The sequence below is a fragment of the Ascaphus truei genome, unplaced genomic scaffold (assembly GCF_040206685.1).
Source record: "Ascaphus truei isolate aAscTru1 unplaced genomic scaffold, aAscTru1.hap1 HAP1_SCAFFOLD_329, whole genome shotgun sequence".
Taxonomy (NCBI): Eukaryota; Metazoa; Chordata; class Amphibia; order Anura; family Ascaphidae; genus Ascaphus; species Ascaphus truei.
Window position 1 is genome coordinate 300,317 of NW_027456279.1, and position 20,401 is coordinate 320,717.

At 48.7% G+C, this 20,401-nt stretch overlaps 1 long non-coding RNA gene across 1 annotated transcript in view; it reads right to left on the minus strand.

The window, feature by feature from the left end:
* Positions 1-227: 227 nt before the first annotated feature.
* Positions 228-20,401, minus strand: part of LOC142483505 (uncharacterized) — a 95,268-nt gene continuing 75,094 nt past the window's right edge. Inside the window, exon 3 of the long non-coding RNA XR_012797362.1 lies at positions 228-1,458. This is a non-coding gene — a long non-coding RNA (uncharacterized LOC142483505). The remainder of the gene's footprint in view (positions 1,459-20,401) is intronic.

The following is a 20,401-nucleotide window of genomic DNA, read 5'->3' on the forward strand; positions in this document are numbered from 1 at the left end:
CACAGCCCAGAAAGTTGAATGAGGCACAGGGATAAATATGTATCCCTGTAGCTGAGGGAATCACTAGATTAAGGGGGATACCCCGGCTAGTGTCAAGGTGACCCAGAACCAGTATAGGGTTTGTGGGTGCCCATCCGTATATAAGATTGGGGGTGGCGGGGAGTCAGAGTCCAAGGGAAAGTGTGTGGGGAATAAGGCAGACAGAAATAAAACGACAAGACTCGGTGTGTATTAAAATATAGTTTTAATATGTTTAAATATTCGTAACTGATGTCCAAACAGGCAGCCCGTGCAAACCCATAGGCGCCGGTAAGTCTGCTGGACATCGGAGTTCAAAGCAGCCAGAGGATGGCCAGAACGTGATGTGTGAACGGCATTTGGTCAGCGGGGAAAGGCGTAGTACCAAGTCCGGAGATCTATGGTTGTCCTCCGTTATGCCACTTGTTCTGCCAGACCTAGGGTCGTGCCTGCCCAGCGGGTGGCATTGGGATAGCTGGGGGGAGATGTGGCAGGCTTGCGCATGACCCGTGGCCATTTCAAATTTCATGCAGATCCGGATTTTCTACCCGGCTTGGCTCTGATTGGCTGCTTGATAAAGTTCCCACACGCTGATTGGCTGTCCGCTCTGCTTCTATTTAATGAATGAAGCAGAGAATACTATAAGAAGCCTTGAGCCAATCAGATTGTGTGTTCCCCTTGAGTCAGAGCCGGAAGAGAGCGGGCAGACTTTTCATAGATGCTTTGTTTGTAATAGCAAAGCTACGGTACTAGCTTCGATTTCGAGTCTGAAAAGCCTGCCCGCCAGAGACTAAGTCCAGCATTTTGCGCCCAAGTTCTCGGAATCGAACGTAGTGGTCGTGGCTGGGATCTTATGCCGATTTGAGTTCCTGGAGATTTGGAGTAGCTCGCGGTCAGGAGGGACCAAGTTATCAGAAGCGAACATAGCGGTGGCGTATGGCATTATATGCCGATTTGGGTACCAGGAGCTCCCGGGCTAAGTCTCGGTCAGGGTAAAACTCTCACAAAGAGTTCCCTGCACCTAGGAAAGTCTAGTTTCCTACCCCAGCCCCAAAGTAAGTGTGTCTTTCGTCTGTATTTTGTGTATCATTGTGTGTAAGCGAATTTATGCCGAATAAATTACAATTTATTTCAATAACCTTGTTTTGCTCAATGATCCCGATAAAAGGTGTAAATAACCCGGTCACCCGTGACACCCATGTCCTGGGCTATCTCTAGCCTGCCTATGCCCTGGGATATAATCTAGCCTGCTTTTGCAATGGGATATCTCTAGCCCGCCCATGCCCTGGGCCACCTCTAGCCTGCCCATGCCCTAGGCTATCTCTAGCCTGCCCATGCCCTGGGTCATCTCTAACCTGCCTATGCCCTGGACTATCCCTAACCTGCCTATGCCCTGGACTATCTCTAGCCTGCCTATGCCCTGGGATATCTCTAGCCTGCCTATGCCCTGGGCCATCTCTAGCCTGCATATGCCCTGGACTATCCCTAACCTGCCTATGCCCTGGACTATCCCTAGCCTGCCTATGCCCTGGGATCTCTCTGGCCTGCCCATGCCCTGTATGCCATCACTTTGCATCCCAGGTGAGGTGGCAAACTTGGTTCTAATGACACAAAGCTGTTTTAGGGCGAAGCTTCTGCGGGTGAGAAAGTGATGGAAAGGTAAACAGACGTCAGTTTAAAAAAAGGGGGGAATAATATTGCAGATTGCGTTCTGACGTTTGGGACGACAACAGCACTTCCGAGAGTTGTAAAACACACGTGTATTTCCAGGTCCAGCCGTGTTACACCGAATAACATGCGGTGTGAGAATTACATGCCAGGACGAGGGATAATGTCGGTAAAACGAGCTTGACACAATAATAAATAAATAAACATGTCCTGTAACTCATAGCAATCCCAGAATAAGCTTCCACCTTTATCTGGGCTCGGTGCATCAGGGATACGCTGGGATGACACATACTCTTCGCCCTCAGTCTGCTGTCTCTTTACAATCGGCCACAGGCGGGGACTTCTGCAGTGTCGTGTGACCAAGCAGGGTCCCTCTCAGGCTCTGCGAGCTGGTGGAGGTGATCTAGGAAAGGAAAATTCCAACGTTATACTCAGCAAGGTATCACGTCACAGATTACACCCAATGCAATACATCCCAGTATAGAGTATTACACCCAATGCAATACCTTCCAGTATAGAGTATTACACCCAATGCAATACCTTCCAGTATAGAGTATTACATCCAATGCAATACCTTCCATCAATAGAGTATTACACCCAATGCAATACCTTCCAGTATAGAGTATTACACCCAATGCAATACCTTCGAAGTATCGAGTATTACACCCAATGCAATACCTTCCATCAATAGAGTATTACACCCAATGCAATACCTTCCAGTATAGAGTATTACACCCAATGCAATACTTCGAAGAATCGAGTATTACACCCAATGCAATACCTTCCAGTTTAGAGTATTACACCCAATGCAATACCTTCCAGTATAGAGTATTACATCCAATGCAATACCTTCCAGTATAGAGTATTACATCCAATGCAATACCTTCCAGTATAGAGTATTACATCCAATGCAATACCTTCCAGTATAGAGTATTACACCTAATGCAATACCGTCCAGTATAGAGTATTACATCCAATGCAATACCTTCCAGTATAGAGTATTAAACCCAAATGCAATATGTTCCAGTATAGAGTATTAAACCCAAATTCAATACCTTCCAGTATAGAGTACAGGCATACCCCGGTTTAAGGACACTAACTTTAAGTACACTCGCAAGTAAGTACATATCGCTCAATAGGCAAACGGCAGCTCACGCATTCGCCGTTCAGCACGTCCTTAACAGCAATACCAGCTCCCTACCTGTACCAAAGCTGTATGCAAGCGGGGAGACTATAGAGCCTATTACAAATGCATTATTTACATCAGTTATGCATGTATATGACGATTGCAGTACAGTACATGCATCAATAAGTGGGAAAAAGGTAGTGCTTCACTTTAAGTACATTTTCGCTTTACATACATGCTCCGATCCCATTGCGTACGGAAATGTGGGGTATGCCTGTATGCAATACCTTCCAGTATAGAGTATTACATCCAAAGCAATACCTTCCAGTATAGAGTAATACACCCAATGCAATACCTTCCAGTATCGAGTATTACACCCAATGCAATACCTTCCAGTATAGAGTATTACACCAATGCAATACCTTCCAGTATAGAGTATTACATCCAATGCAATACCTTCCAGTACAGAGTAGTACACCCAATGCAATACCTTCCAGTATAGAGTATTACACCAATGCAACACCTTCCAGTATAGAGTATTACACCCAATGCAATACATTCCAGTATAGAGTATTACATCCAATGCAATACCTTCCAGTATAGAGTATTACACCAATGCAACACCTTCCAGTATAGAGTATTACACCCAATGCAATAACTACCAGTATAGAGTATTACATCCAATGCAATACCTTCCAGTATAGAGTATTACATCCAATGCAATACATTTCAGTATAGAGTATTACACCCAATGCAATACATTCCAGTATAGAGTATTACACCCAATGCAATACCTTCCAGTATAGAGTATTACACCCAATGCAATACATTCCAGTATAGAGTATTACACCCAATGCAATACCTTCCAGTATAGAGTATTACATCCAATGCAATACCTTCCAGTATAGAGAATTACATCCATTACAATACCTTCCACTATAGAGTATTACACCCAATGCAATACCTTCCAGTATAGAGTATTATACCAATGCAATACCTTCCAGTATAGATTATTACATCCAATGCAATACCTGCCAGTATAGAGTATTACACCCAATGCAATTCCTTCCAGTATACAGTATTACATCCAATGCAATACCTTCCAGTATAGAGTATTACACCCAATGCAATACCTTTCAGTATAGAGTATTACACCCAATGCAATACCTTCCAGTATAGAGTATTACATCCAATGCAATACCTTCCAGTATAGAGAATTACATCCATTACAATACCTTCCACTATAGAGTATTACACCCAATGCAATACCTTCCAGTATAGAGTATTATACCAATGCAATACCTTCCAGTATAGATTATTACATCCAATGCAATACCTGCCAGTATAGAGTATTACACCCAATGCAATTCATTCCAGTATACAGTATTACATCCAATGCAATACCTTCCAGTATAGAGTATTATATCCAATGCAATACCTTCCAGTATAGAGTATTACACCCAATGCAATGTATTCCAGTATAGAGTATTACACCTAATGCAATACCGTCCAGTATAGAGTATTACATCCAATGCAATACCTTCCAGTATAGAGTATTAAACCCAAATGCAATATGTTCCAGTATAGAGTATTAAACTCAAATTCAATACCTTCCAGTATAGAGTACAGGCATACCCCGGTTTAAGGACACTAACTTTAAGTACACTCGCAAGTAAGTACATATCGCTCAATAGGCAAACGGCAGCTCACGCATGCGCCTGTCAGCACGTCCTTAACAGCAATACCAGCTCCCTACCTGTACCAAAGCTGTATGCAAGCGGGGAGACTATAGAGCCTATTACAAATGCATTATTTACATCAGTTATGCATGTATATGACGATTGCAGTACAGTACATGCATCAATAAGTGGGAAAAAGGTAGTGCTTCACTTTAAGTACATTTTCGCTTTACATACATGCTCCGATCCCATTGCGTATGGAAATGTGGGGTATGCCTGTATGCAATACCTTCCAGTATAGAGTATTACATCCAAAGCAATACCTTCCAGTATAGATTATTACATCCAATGCAATACCTGCCAGTATAGAGTATTACACCCAATGCAATTCCTTCCAGTATACAGTATTACATCCAATGCAATACCTTCCAGTATAGAGTATTATATCCAATGCAATACCTTCCAGTATAGAGTATTACACCCAATGCAATGTATTCCAGTATAGAGTATTACACCCAATGCAATACCTTTAGAGAATTACACCAAACGTTATACTCAGCAAGGTATCACATCACAAATTACACCCAATGCAATATTCCAATATAGAGTATAAAACCCAAATGCAATACCTTCCAGTATAGAGAATTACACCCAATGCAATACCTTCCAGTATAGAGTATTACACCCAATGCAATACCTTCCAGTATACAGTATAAAATCCAATGCAAGCCTGCCAGTATAGAGTATTACACCCAATGCAATACCTTCCGGTATAGAGTATTACATCCAATGCAATACCTTCTAGTATAGAGCATTATATCCAATGCAATACCTTCCAGTATAGAGTATTACACCAAATGCAATACATTCCAGTATAGAGTATTACACCCAATGCAATACCTTCCAGTATAAAGAATTACACCCAACGTTATACTCAGCAAGGTATCACATCACAAATTACACCCAATGCAATACATTCCAGTATAGAGTACTACACCCAATGCAATACCTTCCAGTATAGAGAATTACACCCAATGCAATAACTTCCAGTACAGAGTATTACACCCAATGCAATACCTTCCAGTATAGAGTATTATATCCAATGCAATACCTTCCAGTATAGAGTATTACACCCAATGCAATACATTCCAGTATAGAGTATTACACCCAATGCAATACATTCCAATATAGAGTATTACATCCAATGCAATACCTTCCACTATAGAGTATTACAGCCAACGCAATACTTTCCACTATAGAGTATTACATCCAATGCAATACCTTCCACTATAGAGTATTACATCCAATGCAATACCTTCCACTATAGAGTATGGATGTGGCGATGCGCTCACTGAACGGCAGTTTCCAATCGGAGGAGATACGCCACCACGTCAATCAACGTGAGACGGGATGAGACACAGGTACTGGTATCGGCGCATCGTCACAGCGACGGTGGTGGATGTGAGGCTGGTCTCCCTATAGGGATTACCAACCTCCATTATATACCATACACACTGCTTGAAGGAAATTCACAATTGTGAATTTAAATATGTTGAGATTAAGCGATATAACCATACCTTGTATAGTACGATCTGCACCACCTTGCTGCTCTTTTGTTTCTGGGGGAACGAGTACTACATCTCTCCAACATACCACAGAGGAGAGGCCCTAAGCCTGGCCAAAGACGTTTCCGCCTGGGTTTACATATTAGATGTGTCTGCTATCGATGGATACTTTGTGAGTGTGCACGTGTGGCGCTTGTTTCCAATATATTCCAATACAGCATTGCACTATTATACATTTTTGTCTTGTTTCGGTTTTTGTGCTCCCCGTGTTTACAAAATCACATATTAAAGAAATTCAGAGGACGGTTCCTTTTCGGGTTCGGAGCTGCGTACTGGTTCTACTTGTTTCAACATATTGAACACTGTCATTAATTTAAAGTTGCACATAAGTTATATCACTATACTGCATCACGCGTATGTACATTTTGTATTGTTCACACTTTATTATCACATTTGTTGTGTGGGTTTTATATATTTAGAGCGCAAGGTTCTTTTTTTATTAGTTCCCGTGTCCATATACACCCATCCGGTACCTTGTCCATGTAAACCCATCTGGAACCGTGTCCATGTAAATCCACCCTGTACCATGTCCATGTAAACCTATCCGGTACGTGTCCATGTAAATCCACCCGGTATCGTATCCATGTAAACCCACCGGGTGCCGTGTCCATGTAAACCCATCCGGTACTGTGTCCATGTAAACCCACCTGGTACCGTGTCCATGTAAACCCACCCGGTACCGTGTCCATGTAAACCCACCCGGTACCGTGTCCATGTAAACCCATCCGGTACCGTATCCATATAAACCCATCCAGTACCGTGTCTGTAACAGGGTATTTATCCCTGTTCAGGAAATGTGCCTCTAATCCAGCAGTGTGGTGGTTAACTGCTGGTAGTCAATTAACAAACACCACCTGACTGATTAGGTTTGTTAGACAAGCCTGCCTTTGAGACAGGAAGTGAGATTTTTCCTGAGTCTCACAAATTGTGGGACTGACCATAGGAACAGATGTCTTAAGCCTGCCAAAAGAAACTGCACACTGCCTGCAAGACACAGGGGAAAGTACTTCTAAACCTGGAGAACAAAGAAGCCTTTCCCTACAAGAGAGAGATAAGACTTTCCTTTCTAAGACTTTTTGTATATCTACACATTACAAGATATATGTTTGGGGCTGAGAGACATGCTAATCTAAAGGGAGTTGTGGACTGCATAGGTTTCACTAGAAATACTCCCAAGTGGAACAGAAGCTTTGTTTGACCCCTTATTTGCATATGCTTGGATGATTTTCTTGTGTTAAAGAAACAGGCGCAATAAAAGCCTTATTTAATTTCACCTTAAAAAAGTCTCCATTGCATACCTCTGCACACATCCTCTAACATATGGTGTCAGAAGTGGGATTGAGGTAGCTCTTGAAGTTAAAAGGGGCCCCGGAGATTGCCTGTGAAATTTTTTTGTGCTTTTTGCCTACAAACAGCCTGAGCAACATTAGCAAAGAACACATGCAGCAGAGACCAGAATTAAAGGGATACACATCCAGGCAGGACATCTAAACTGCACTGAAAGCCACACAACCACACACGGACTCTTTTCCCCAATCCCAAGAGGAGAGAGAGAGACTGCTGAGCAGGTAAACCTTACTTGCCTATCACAATAAGTGTAATATGGTTATTGAAATAGGGGTTTTGCCTTCCAGCCGTAGTCAGGGTTCAAGAAGTAAGTTAGCCCTTAAAAGGGATAGGCGTTTGTTGTTTTCAAATGTTTCGCTGAAGCACTGAATACAGATGGTGACCCACAAGTGGTACAGATTCTGCAAGTAAAGGCTGCCACACCGCATAGGACTACCAGCTGTTAATGGAGTATATGCAGAAAAGTGTGAAAATTGATGCAAGACTGTGCTGAAGCAGGGGAATTTTCAGCAAACAAATGCTGAGTGTAAAATTGCCCCGCCGGGTAAAAAGGGATTGCTGAACTGTGTAAAAGGTATCCCAAAGCCAATTGCTGAGTGTTGAGTCGCCCTGCCGGGAGTGAAAGAAATATTCCACTGCAAAGAATATATTTTTTTTTCTGCAAGTAAAGTCTATCTATGTATCTTGGGAGTAAAACAGGCACCCAATTTGTGAAGAGTGAATGTCATAATACCCAAAGATGAGACTGAAAATTACTGAACTAAAGCAGAAAAACAAATTCTGTTGCTGAAGCGGAGGGATTGCACATGGCAAATAAATGGTGTAATGCAAATGCCTTTGCTGAAGCCAGAAAATGGGCAGCTAGCAAGCATTGTATTTAAAGAAAATAATGTCGCAAGCACGAACATGACAGCACGAGGCACGGGGAGTATTGGGCTCAAAGTCAGCTTCGTGTGGGAGTCCTAACTAAAAACACGTCTCCCAGGAAGAAGAGACGGGAACCTGCCGTCCAAGTTAAACAGGCGAGATCCGATCTTGCATCACTCCGGGAACTGGCGAAGAGTTTGCTTTACAGGGAGACGTTCTCGTGCTCTCCACACAGATTTTCAGGCAGGTCCGGGGCCCTCAACTTCAGTCCTCAAGCTTTCCCCCCCACCCCCAAAATGGTCAGGTTTTCAGGATATCCCTGCTTCAGCACAGGTGGCTCAATCAGTCCCTGCTTCAGTACAAGTGGCTCAATGTATCCCTGCTTCAGCATAGCTGGATCAGACTCTGCTTCAGCACAAGTGGCTCAATCAGTCCCTGCTTCAGCACAGGTGGCTCAATCAGTCCCTGCTTCAGCATAGGTGGCTCAATCAGATCAGATCTTCAACTGAGACTCTCATTGAGCCACCTGTGCAGAAGCTGGGATAACCTGAAACCCTGACCTGTTGGGGGGGGGGGCGAGCCTTGAAGACTGGTTTTGAGCCCCTTGGGGTAGATCATTGGAAAGTACGATGAGCAAACTGACAGATTAAAAACGTAAAACAGAAACAGCACAGGTTCTTTCTACTGATATTTAGCAGAATTTCCCTTCCCTCGGCCACAGGTGTTATATATGGGATTCTGAACCTATAGAAAAGAAGGCCTAAACACAATCTACTAAGAATCATATACCACCATATAGAAGATAATACATATAACAGCAATAGGTATACATATAGATACAAACAGTATAGGTAGTAACAGGATATCATGAACAAGAAATAAACAAATATTCACTATATACTTTGATAAGGTATAGATATAGGATAGAGTAGCACTATGTAATAGAAATATAGGGTACCTGTTGTGAATGGTAATGAATCTATGTATATATCAAATTATATATTTTAGCTGATAAAGCAAATAAAAGCGGAAAACATCAAGGCATGTGGCATGTATGTACAGTATGTATGTATGTATGTATGTATGTATGTATGTGCGTATGTCTTTATATAGCGCCTTTAATATACATAGCGCTTCACAGCAGTAATACACGTGACAATCATATAAATAACAAATAATACAAATAACAGATCATGGGAATAAGCGCTTCAGACATAACAGTAACAATTAGGAAAAGGAGTCCCTGCTCCGAAGAGCTTACAATCTAATTGGTGGGGAGAACGTACAGAGGCAGTAGGAGTGCGTTCTGGTAAGTGCGTCTGCAGGGGGCCAAGCTTTATGTATGAGATGTATATTGACGTTTATGACATGTGTAATTATATGTCATGGTTGTTTAGCAGAATGTACTGTAATTGTTCCAAAAGGTGATAGCATCTTAAACTCACCTTGTTGCTGGAAGTAAACTATCTTAGCGAACGAGCCAAATGAATGCTGAAGTATTTGTTTTATCATACATGAATGGGAGAGGCACACAGTGAGTTGCGTTCCCCGTTCATGCTGCCGGCTCCCTGGCTTGGAAGGTCTGCACTCGACTGCCAGATTCCTCATATATAAAAGCATTGTTCCACCCGAATCCCCAATAAGGCTGCGCCCATACTCCCCCTGACCGCGGCGTGAACAAAAGGCCGTGCCTCTATGAGGACGGCCATAGGTCACGCGATTCCCGGGCAGACAAAATAATTAGATTTTGATGCGTGACGGCTGGGTCATATGGGCGGTTCAGCCAATGAGAGCGAACCGCTCACGGGACGTCACGGGCACACCTCCGACACGCCTCTCCGTCCCATATGCCATGGATCGCCTCGGCAGCAGTTGCGCGGAACGTCTGCACTATGGCCTTGGCCTAAGACATACACTTTATTTGGATGTTAACGGTCACGGCATTTGGTAACGTAAGCTTGCCAGCTCCATAACATAAAAATAAAGCAATGGAACCAGCCACGGACCCTAAAGCCACGTCAAAACTATAACCAACCAAAGGTTAGCTCGACCTACGCCACAGAGCTGAAGGGTTGCGGTTACAGTACTTTCCCATAATACCCCAATTAGGGGCAAAACACATGTTTATTTTCCTTTTCTGTCTCGCTGCAAAGGTATCCCCCTAACCTTACCCCCAAAACCCCTAACATTAAGACCGTACCCTAATGTGTTAACCCAAATTCAGCTCCTTAATAACTTACCTTAGCGGTGAGACGGCCGACGGTGAGTTGCCCTCAGTAGCGGCGAGTTGGATGCAGCAAGATGTCACATTCCACCATTATTTGCCTTAGCTGGAAATGCCACCCCACCACCAGCAAGGCTACTCCACCACAAGCAAGGGAACCCTGCCACAAGCAATGCCACCCCACCACCAGCAAGGCTACTCCACCACAAGCAAGGGAACCCTGCCACAAGCAATGCCACCCCGCCACCAGCAAGGCTACTCCACCACAAGCAAGGGAACCCTGCCACAAGCAATGCCACCCCGCCACCAGCAAGGCTACTCCACCACAAGCAAGGGAACCCTGCCACAAGCAATGCTACCCCGCCACCAGCAAGGCTACTCCACCACAAGTGAGGCCACCTGCCACAAGCAATGCCACCCCGCCACCAGCAAGGCTACTCCACCACAAGCAAGGGAACCCTGCCATAAGCAATGCCACCCCGCCACCAGCAAGGTTACTCCACCACAAGCAAGGGAATCCTGCCACAAGCAATGCTACCCCGCCACCAGCAAGGCTACTCCACCACAAGTGAGGCCACCTGCCACAAGCAATGCCACCCCGCCACCAGCAAGGCTACTCCACCACAAGCAAGGGAACCCTGCCACAAGCAATGCAACCCCGCCACCAGCAAGGCTACTCCACCACAAGTGAGGCCACCTGCCACAAGCAATGCCACCCCGCCACCAGCAAGGCTACTCCACCACAAGCAAGGGAACCCTGCCACCAGCAATGCCACTCTGCCACCAGCAATGCCACCCCGCCACCAGCAAGGCCACCCCGCCACCAGCAAGGCCACCCCGCTACCAGCAATGCCACTCCACCACCAGCAAGGTCAACCTGCCACCAGCAAGGCCACCCCGCTACCAGAAATGCCACTCCGCCACCAGCAAGGCCACCCCGCCACCAGCAATGCCACTCTGCCACCAGCAATGCTACCCCGCCACCAGCAATGCCACGCCACCACCAGAAAGGCCACCCCGACACCAGCAAGACCACTCCGCTACCAGCAATTCCACTCTGCCACCAGCAAGGCCACCCTGCCACCAGCAATGTCACCCTGCCACCAGCAAGGCCACCCCGCTACCAGCAATGCCACTCCGCCACAAGCAAGGCCACCCCGCTACCAGAAATGCCACTCTTCCACCAGCAAGGCCATCCCACCACCAGGGAGGCCACCCCACCACCAGCAAGGCCACCCCGCCACCAGCAATGCCACTCCATCATCATCAATGTCACCCTAGCACCAGCAAGGCTACTCTACCACAAGCATGGCCACCCCACCACCAGCAAGGCCACAAGTGTTTTACCTCACACGGCTGACCGCCCTACACAAGCTTATCACCTTATAAAACTCACGGTAACACTCACTAGCCCCCCACCCCAATCACAACCCCTATCCGTGCCGGACTCGTCACTGCCGCCATCTGCCCACTCGCTATTATTCCCTGGCACAATGCTGTTGATTAACTGTATATGACAGAATAAAAGATGCCCGGAACTGGACATCGATACCTCTTGCTCTCTCCTCATTGGGTAACCCGGGAGGGTTGTGTCCGGCTACCCGACTTAGGCAAAGAGTGAGAGTTTGCTCGCCGACGTCGAAATTTTCCACTTGGCATTTATATATATATATATATATTTATATTTACTGTATATACAGTATACACAGGCAAGATCAGCTAAACCAGCATGGAATAGGTGATCAAATATTACATAACATTAAATATTAACCCCCTAGTAGCCCAAGTGTTAAACTAGTTATGCTGTAAGAAGGGGTTAATATATACATGACAATACACTACACTAATGTACCCACCCCTCCTTGGCCACCGTAGTGGCTAGTAAAGTATTACCATGCAATACTTCACTAACCGGTAAGGTAATCGAGGGGTTAACCCATAGCACCCCTCACGGGGAGGGGCCTAAACACCCCCGGGGAAAACTACCCCCACCCCATTCCTTTGCTGTGCAGGTGGTGTGTGACGCACATGTGCACATACTGAATGTGGTTACGGGCTCCCCAGAGTCACGCCGCGATTCTCATATTCAGCGCCAGCCTACCGCGTTGGTAGATTTAGAAGCTGGAACGATGGCGAGCGAATTGCGAGTAGATACGTGTATTTGATATCCTTTTAGATCCATGGGGGGTGGGGGGAAAGCCACGCACTTGCCGCCCCTTCTTGAAGTGAAAGTGTGTGTAAGAAGAACGCTGAGGATTCTTGGTATTGACTTGCTGATGTTTTTTTTTAAGTTCGTTTTAGGTGACGCAGAATATGGAGTCCGGCCGCGGCTTCTCACTCCTGTGACTGAAGCACGGCGTTCGTATAATGAGGCACACGTCCACTCGCAGTGTAACTCATCGGCGTGATTCGGGAGCCCGGATACATCAGGTGGTGTGCTGCAGTATTCCCCTGGTAACGTGGCTGACACGGTTTGGCTGGTTGTGTTTTTGCACAATACACTGTAGCCCTTTGCAATAACACAGCTGTAGAGATAGCTCAGGGGCGGCCAACTCCAGTCCTCAAAGGCCGTTAACAGGTCAGCTTTTCAGGATATCCCTGCTTCAGCACAGGGGGTTCAGTCAAAGACTGAGCCATCTGTGCTGACGAAGGGATATCCTTAAAACCTGACCTGTTTGTGGCGGTACTCAGCACATAGGCATGTTGCAGACAGTCCCTGCCCCGCAGAGCTTACACTATGTTTTTGGTGCCTGAGGCACAAGGAGATAAAGTGACTTGCCCAAGGTCGTTGAACCAGCTTGCCCTGCTTCACACACCGTGTCATTGGTTACAGAGTCAGCGTCTTTACTCACTGAGCCTTTACTCACTGAGCCTATACTCACAGAGCCTTTACTCACAGAGCCTATACTCACTGAGTCTTTACTTACTGAGTCTTTACTCACCGAGTCTTTACTCACTGAGCCTTTACTCACTGAGCCTTTACTCACCGAGCCTTTACTCACCGAGCCTTAACCCACCGAGCCTTTACTCACTGAGCCTTTACTCACTGAGCCTATACTCACTGAGCCTATACTCACAGAGCCTATACTCACTGAGTCTTTACTCACCGAGTCTTTATTCACTGAGCCTTTACTCACCGAGTCATTACTCACTGAGTCGTTACACACTGAGCCTTTACTCATCGAGCCTTTACTCACCGAGTCGTTACTTACCGAGTCATTACTCACCGAGCCGTTACTCTCCATGTCTTTACTCGCTGAGTCTTTACTCACTGAGCATTTACTCACTGAGCATTTACTCACCAAGTCTTTACTCACTGAGCATTAACTCACACCGAGTCATTACTCACCGAGTCGTTACTCACTGAGCATTTACTCACTGAGCATTTACTCACCAAGTCTTTACTCACTGAGCATTAACTCACGAGTCGTTACTCACCGAGTCATTACTCACTGAGTCTTTACTCACTGAGCCTTTACTCACTGAGCCTTTACTCACTGAGCCTTTACTCATGAGCCTTTGCTCACCGAGCCTTTGCTCACTGAGTCCCTTCTCTGACTTTTATAAATGTTCTACTTACTGATTTGGGTAACATAGCGTATATAGAAGGAAGTTGGTCAGTGTTTGGGGCAATAAAACCATTCATTATACTGTACATGTTAATGCTGCTTATTATTATCCAAATAATGTTTTACTAAGAACCATGCAGCGTGTTCAATTACTGTCGTTTCCTTTAATTGACTTGAACATGGAGCGGTTTCATCACCCGGCAGTAATGTGTTCTATACAAATGTGCTTATAAATCCTTAAATCCACCCAGGGGTTCTCAACTCCAGCCCTCAGGACCACCCCCGACAGGTCAGGTTTTGAGGATATCCCTGCTTCACAACAGGTGGCTCAATCAGTCCCTGCTTCAGCACAGGTGGCTCAATAAGTCCCAGCTTCAGCACAAGTGGCACAATCAGGTTTGTTTCCCCCAGAACGCGATACTATCACACTTTAACAAGAGTGCAATGTATCCAGGTCAATGTGTCAAACATCTCACCTTGGGAGGCCTCTAACCGCAGTGTTTCTTATGAGTTGTACACATGGAGATGCGTTTAGCGACTCACCCTAGCTAACCTCTGTGATATACAGGATTGGGACTATGGGGTGACTGTGTCTTCCAGAGCGGAACCCCCAACACTTCCAGGTCCTCGGATTGCTGAGATACTTTCTGTTTTATTTTTAATTTAAATGGCCATCCACAAGGCAGCCACCGGGAGAAACAGGCAGGGGCCATTTTTAGTGCGGTCCCATAATCATTCAAATGTCTGATAGTGCCGACCCGTGTAACAATACATATGTTGGAATTACACTGAAGTCAAAGCACTCAACAACATTGCAGCCTCAACGACATTTTAATATCTGTTTTCAAGATGTGTTTAGTGGCAGTGGAAGTATACACCCAAAATTAAATTCCATACAAGCAACATATAATGCTATCATACCTATCCATTCTCAGTTAGGTAAGTGCTTATATAAATTGCCCAAACGTCACTGAGAAAATCCCCCCCAGCACCCAGATTCTACGTCTCCTCGCGTAACCTCCGTGATAATTAATGTCATAAATACTTAAAGTACAGTACACAAGGGTGGTTTTTACCTGTGTGCCTGCCAGCCAATTAAAAATTGAAATGTCAACGATATTTGGCTGGAAACTAGTAACAAATCCGTGCAGGCTTCGAGATTGCTCAACTACCACAACAGCGCCGAATTCTACGTGGCGACAAGAATTATGCAACCAGATCAAAGTTAGCTAAGGCGATTTAAGAAAAATCCAGTAGATATTTACTGCAAAAAAGCCTTTCTGATGTATTAGGAATCACTTTGTAGTATCCCTTCTGCAAATCCCCGGGATATCCCAGCGCTGCTATCTTCCCCGGGATATCCCAGCGCTGCTATCTTCCCCGGGATATCCCAGCGCTGCTATCTTCCCCGGGATATCCCAGCGCTGTTATCTTCCCCGGATATTTCAGCGCTGCTATCTTCCCCGGGATATCCCAGCGCTGCTCTCTTCCCCGGGATATCTCAGCGCTGCTATCTTCCCCGGGATATCTCAGAGCTGCTATCTTCCCCGGGATATCCCAGCGCTGCTATCTTCCCCGGGATATCCCAGCGCTGCTCTCTTCCCCGGGATATCCCAGCGCTGCTATCTTCCCCGGGATATCCCAGCGCTGTTATCTTCCCCGCATATTTCAGCGCTGCTATCTTCCCCAGGAAATGCCAGCTCTGCTATCTTCCCCGGGATATCCCAGCGCTGCTCTCTTCCCCGGGATATCTCAGCGCTGCTATCTTCCCCGGGATACCTCTTCCCCGGGATATCCCAGCGCTGTTATCTTCCCCGGGATATCCCAGCGCTGCTATCTTCCCCGGGATATCCCAGCGCTCCTCTCTTCCCCGGGATATCCCAGCGCTGCTATCTTCCCCGGGATATCTCAGCGCTGCTATCTTCCCCGGGATACCTCTTCCCCGGGATATCCCAGCGCTGTTATCTTCCCCGGGATATCCCAGCTCTGCTATCTTCCCAGGGATATCCCAGTGCTGTTCTCTTCCCCGGGATATCCCAGCGCTCCTCTCTTCCCCGGGATATCCCAGCGCTGCTATCTTCCCCGGGATATACCAGCGCTGCTATCTTCCCCGGGATATCTCAGCGCTGCTATCTTCCCCGGGATATCTCAGCGCTGCTATCTTCCCCGGGATATCTCAGCGCTGCTATCTTCCCCGGTATATCTCAGAGCTGCTATCTTCCCCGGGATATCCCAGCGCTGCTACCTTCCCCGGGATATCCCAGCGCTGCTCTCTTCCCCGGGATATACCAGCGCTGATATCTTCCCCGGGATATCTCAGCGCTGCTATCTTCCCCGGGATATCCCAGCGCTGCTATCTTCCCCGGGATATCCCAGCGCTGCTCTCTTCCCCGAGATATCCCAGCGCTGCTATCTTCCCCGGGATATCCCAGCGCTGTTATCTTCCCCGCATATTTCAGCGCTGCTATCTTCCCCGGGATATACCAGCTTTGCTATCTTCCCCGGGATATCCCAGCGCTGCTCTCTTCCCCGGGATATTCCAGAGCTGCTATCTTCCCCGGGATATCCCAGCGCTGCTCTCTTCCCCGGGATATCTCAGCGCTGATATCTTCCCCGGGATACCTCTTCCCCGGGATATCCCAGCGCTGTTATCTTCCCCGGGATACCTCTTCCCCGGGATATCCCAGCGCTGTTATCTTCCCCGGGATATCCCAGCGCTGCTATCTTCCCCAGGATATCCCAGCGCTGCTCTCTTCCCGGGATATCCCAGTGCTGCTCACTTCCCCGGGATATCCCAGCGCTGCGATCTTCCCCGGGATATACCAGAGCTGCTATCTTCCCCGGGATATCTCAGCGCTGCTATCTTCCCCTGGATATCTCAGCGCTGCTATCTTCCCTGGGATATCCCAGCGCTGCTCTCTTCCCCGGGATATACCAGCGCTGCTATCTTCCCCGGGATATCTCAGCGCTGCTATCTTCCCCGGGATATCTCAGCGCTGCTATCTTCCCCGGGATATCTCAGAGCTGCTATCTTCCCCGGGATATCCCAGCGCTGCTATCTTCCCCGGGATATCCCAGCGCTGCTCTCTTCCCCGGGATATCCCAGCGCTGCTATCTTCCCCGGGATATCTCAGCTCTGCTCTCTTCCCCGGGATATCCCAGCGCTGCTCTCTTCCCCGGGATATTCCAGAGCTGCTATCTTCCCCGGGATATCCCAGCGCTGCTATCTTCCCCGGGATATCTCAGCGCTGCTATCTTCCCCGGGATACCTCTTCCCCGGGATATCCCAGCACTGTTATTTTCCCCGGGATATCCCAGCGCTGCTATCTTCCCCGGGATATCCCAGCGCTGTTATCTTCCCCGCATATTTCAGCGCTGCTATCTTCCCCGGGATATACCAGCTTTGCTATCTTCCCCGGGATATCCCAGCGCTGCTCTCTTCCCCGGGATATCCCAGCGCTGCTATCTTCCCCGGGATATCCCAGCGCTGCTCTCTTCCCCGGGATATCCCAGCGCTGCTATCTTCCCCGGGATATCTCAGCTCTGCTCTCTTCCCCGGGATATCCCAGCGCTGCTCTCTACCCCGGGATATTCCAGAGCTGCTATCTTCCCCGGGATATCTCAGCGCTGCTATCTTCCCCGGGATATCTCAGCGCTGCTATCTTCCCCGGGATACCTCTTCCCCGGGATATCCCAGCACTGTTATCTTCCCCGGGATATCCCAGCGCTGCTATCTTCCCCGGGATATCCCAGCGCTGCTATTTTCCCCGGGATATCCCAGTGCTGCTCTCTTCCCCGGGATATCCCAGGGCTCCTCTCTTCCCCGGGATATCCCAGCGCTGCGATCTTCCCCGGGATATACCAGCGCTGCTATCTTCCCCGGGATATCTCAGCGCTGCTATCTTCCCCTGGATATCTCAGCGCTGCTATCTTCCCCGGGATATCCCAGCGCTGCTCTCTTCCCCGGGATATTCCAGAGCTGCTATCTTCCCCGGGATATCCCAGCGCTGCTCTCTTCCCCGGGATATCTTAGCGCTGCTATCTTCCCCGGGATATCCCAGCACTGCTATCTTCCCCGGGATATCCCAGCGCTGCTCTCTTCCCCGGGATATCCCAGCGCTGCTATCTTCCCCGGGATATCCCAGCGCTGCTATCTTCCCCGGGATATCCCAGCGCTGCTGTCTTCCCCGGGATATCCCAGCGCTGCTATCTTCCCCGGGATATCCCAGCACTGCTGTTTTCCCCGGGATATCCCAGCGCTGCTCTCTTCCCCGGGATATCCCAGCGCTGCTCTCTTCCCCGGGATATCCCAGCGCTGCTATCTTCCCCGGGATATCCCAGCGCTGCTCTCTTCCCCGGGATATCCCAGCGCTGCTATCTTCCCCGGGATATCCCAGCGCTGCTCTCTTCCCCGGGATATCCCAGCGCTGCTATCTTGCCCGGGATATCCCAGCGCTGCTCTCTTCCCTGGGATATCCCAGCGCTGCTATCTTCCCCGGGATATCCTAGCGCTGCTATCTTCCCCGGGATATCCCAGCGCTGCTATCTTCCCCGGGATATCCCAGCGCTGCTATCTTCCCCGGGATATCCCAGCGCTGCTCTCTTCCCCGGGATATCCCAGCGCTGCTATCTTCCCCGGGATATCCCAGCGCTGCTACCTTCCCCGGGATATCCCAGCGCTGCTACCTTCCCCGGGATATCCCAGCGCTGCTCTCTTCCCCGGGATATCCCAGCGCTGCTATCTTCCCCGGGATATCTCAGCTCTGCTCTCTTCCCTGGGATATCCCAGCGCTGCTCTCTTCCCCGGGATATTCCAGAGCTGCTATCTTCCCCGGGATATCCCAGCGCTGCTATCTTCCCCGGGATATCTCAGCGCTGCTAACTTCCCCGGGATACCTCTTCCCCGGGATATCCCAGCACTGTTATCTTCCCCGGGATATCCCAGCGCTGCTATCTTCCCCGGGATATCCCAGCGCTGCTATCTTCCCCGGGATATCTCAGAGCTGCTATCTTCCCCGGGATATCCCAGCGCTGCTATCTTCCCCGGGATATCCCAGCGCTGCTCTCTTCCCCGGGATATCCCAGCGCTGCTATCTTCCCCGGGATATCTCAGCTCTGCTCTCTTCCCCGGGATATCCCAGCGCTGCTCTCTACCCCGGGATATTCCAGAGCTGCTATCTTCCCCGGGATATCTCAGCGCTGCTATCTTCCCCGGGATATCTCAGCGCTGCTATCTTCCCCGGGATACCTCTTCCCCGGGATATCCCAAGCACTGTTATCTTCCCCGGGATATCCCAGCGCTGCTATCTTCCCCGGGATATCCCAGCGCTGCTATCTTCCCCGGGATATCCCAGTGCTGCTCTCTTCCCCGGGATATCCCAGCGCTCCTCTCTTCCCCGGGATATCCCAGCGCTGCGATCTTCCTCGGGATATACCAGCGCTGCTATCTTCCCCGGGATATCTCAGCGCTGCTATCTTCCCCTGGATATCTCAGCGCTGCTATCTTCCCCGGGATATCCCAGCGCTGCTCTCTTCCCCGGGATATTCCAGAGCTGCTATCTTCCCCGGGATATCCCAGCGCTGCTCTCTTCCCCGGGATATCTTAGCGCTGCTATCTTCCCCGGGATATCCCAGCGCTGCTATCTTCCCCGGGATATCCCAGCGCTGCTCTCTTCCCCGGGATATCCCAGCGCTGCTATCTTCCCCGGGATATCCCAGCGCTGCTGTCTTCCCCGGGATATCCCAGCGCTGCTATCTTCCCCGGGATATCCCAGCGCTGCTATCTTCCCCGGGATATCCCAGCGCTGCTATCTTCCCCGGGATATCCCAGCGCTGCTATCTTCCCCGGGATATCCCAGCGCTGCTCTCTTCCCCGGGATATCCCAGCGCTGCTATCTTCCCCGGGATATCCCAGCGCTGCTATCTTCCCCAGGATATCCCAGCGCTGCTTTCTTCCCCGGGATATCCCAGCGCTGCTATCTTCCCCGGGATATCCCAGCGCTGCTATCTTCCCCGGGATATCCCAGCGCTGCTATCTTACCCGGGATATCCCAGCGCTGCTATCTTCCCCGGGATATTCCAGCGCTGCTATCTTCCCCGGGATATCCCAGCGCTGCTACCTTCCCCGGGATATCCCAGCGCTGCTACCTTCCCCGGGATATCCCAGCGCTGCTATCTTCCCCGGGATATCCCTGCGCTGCTATCTTCCCCGGGATATCCCAGCGCTGCTCTCTTCCCCGGGATATCCCAGCGCTGCTATCTTCCCCGGGATATCCCAG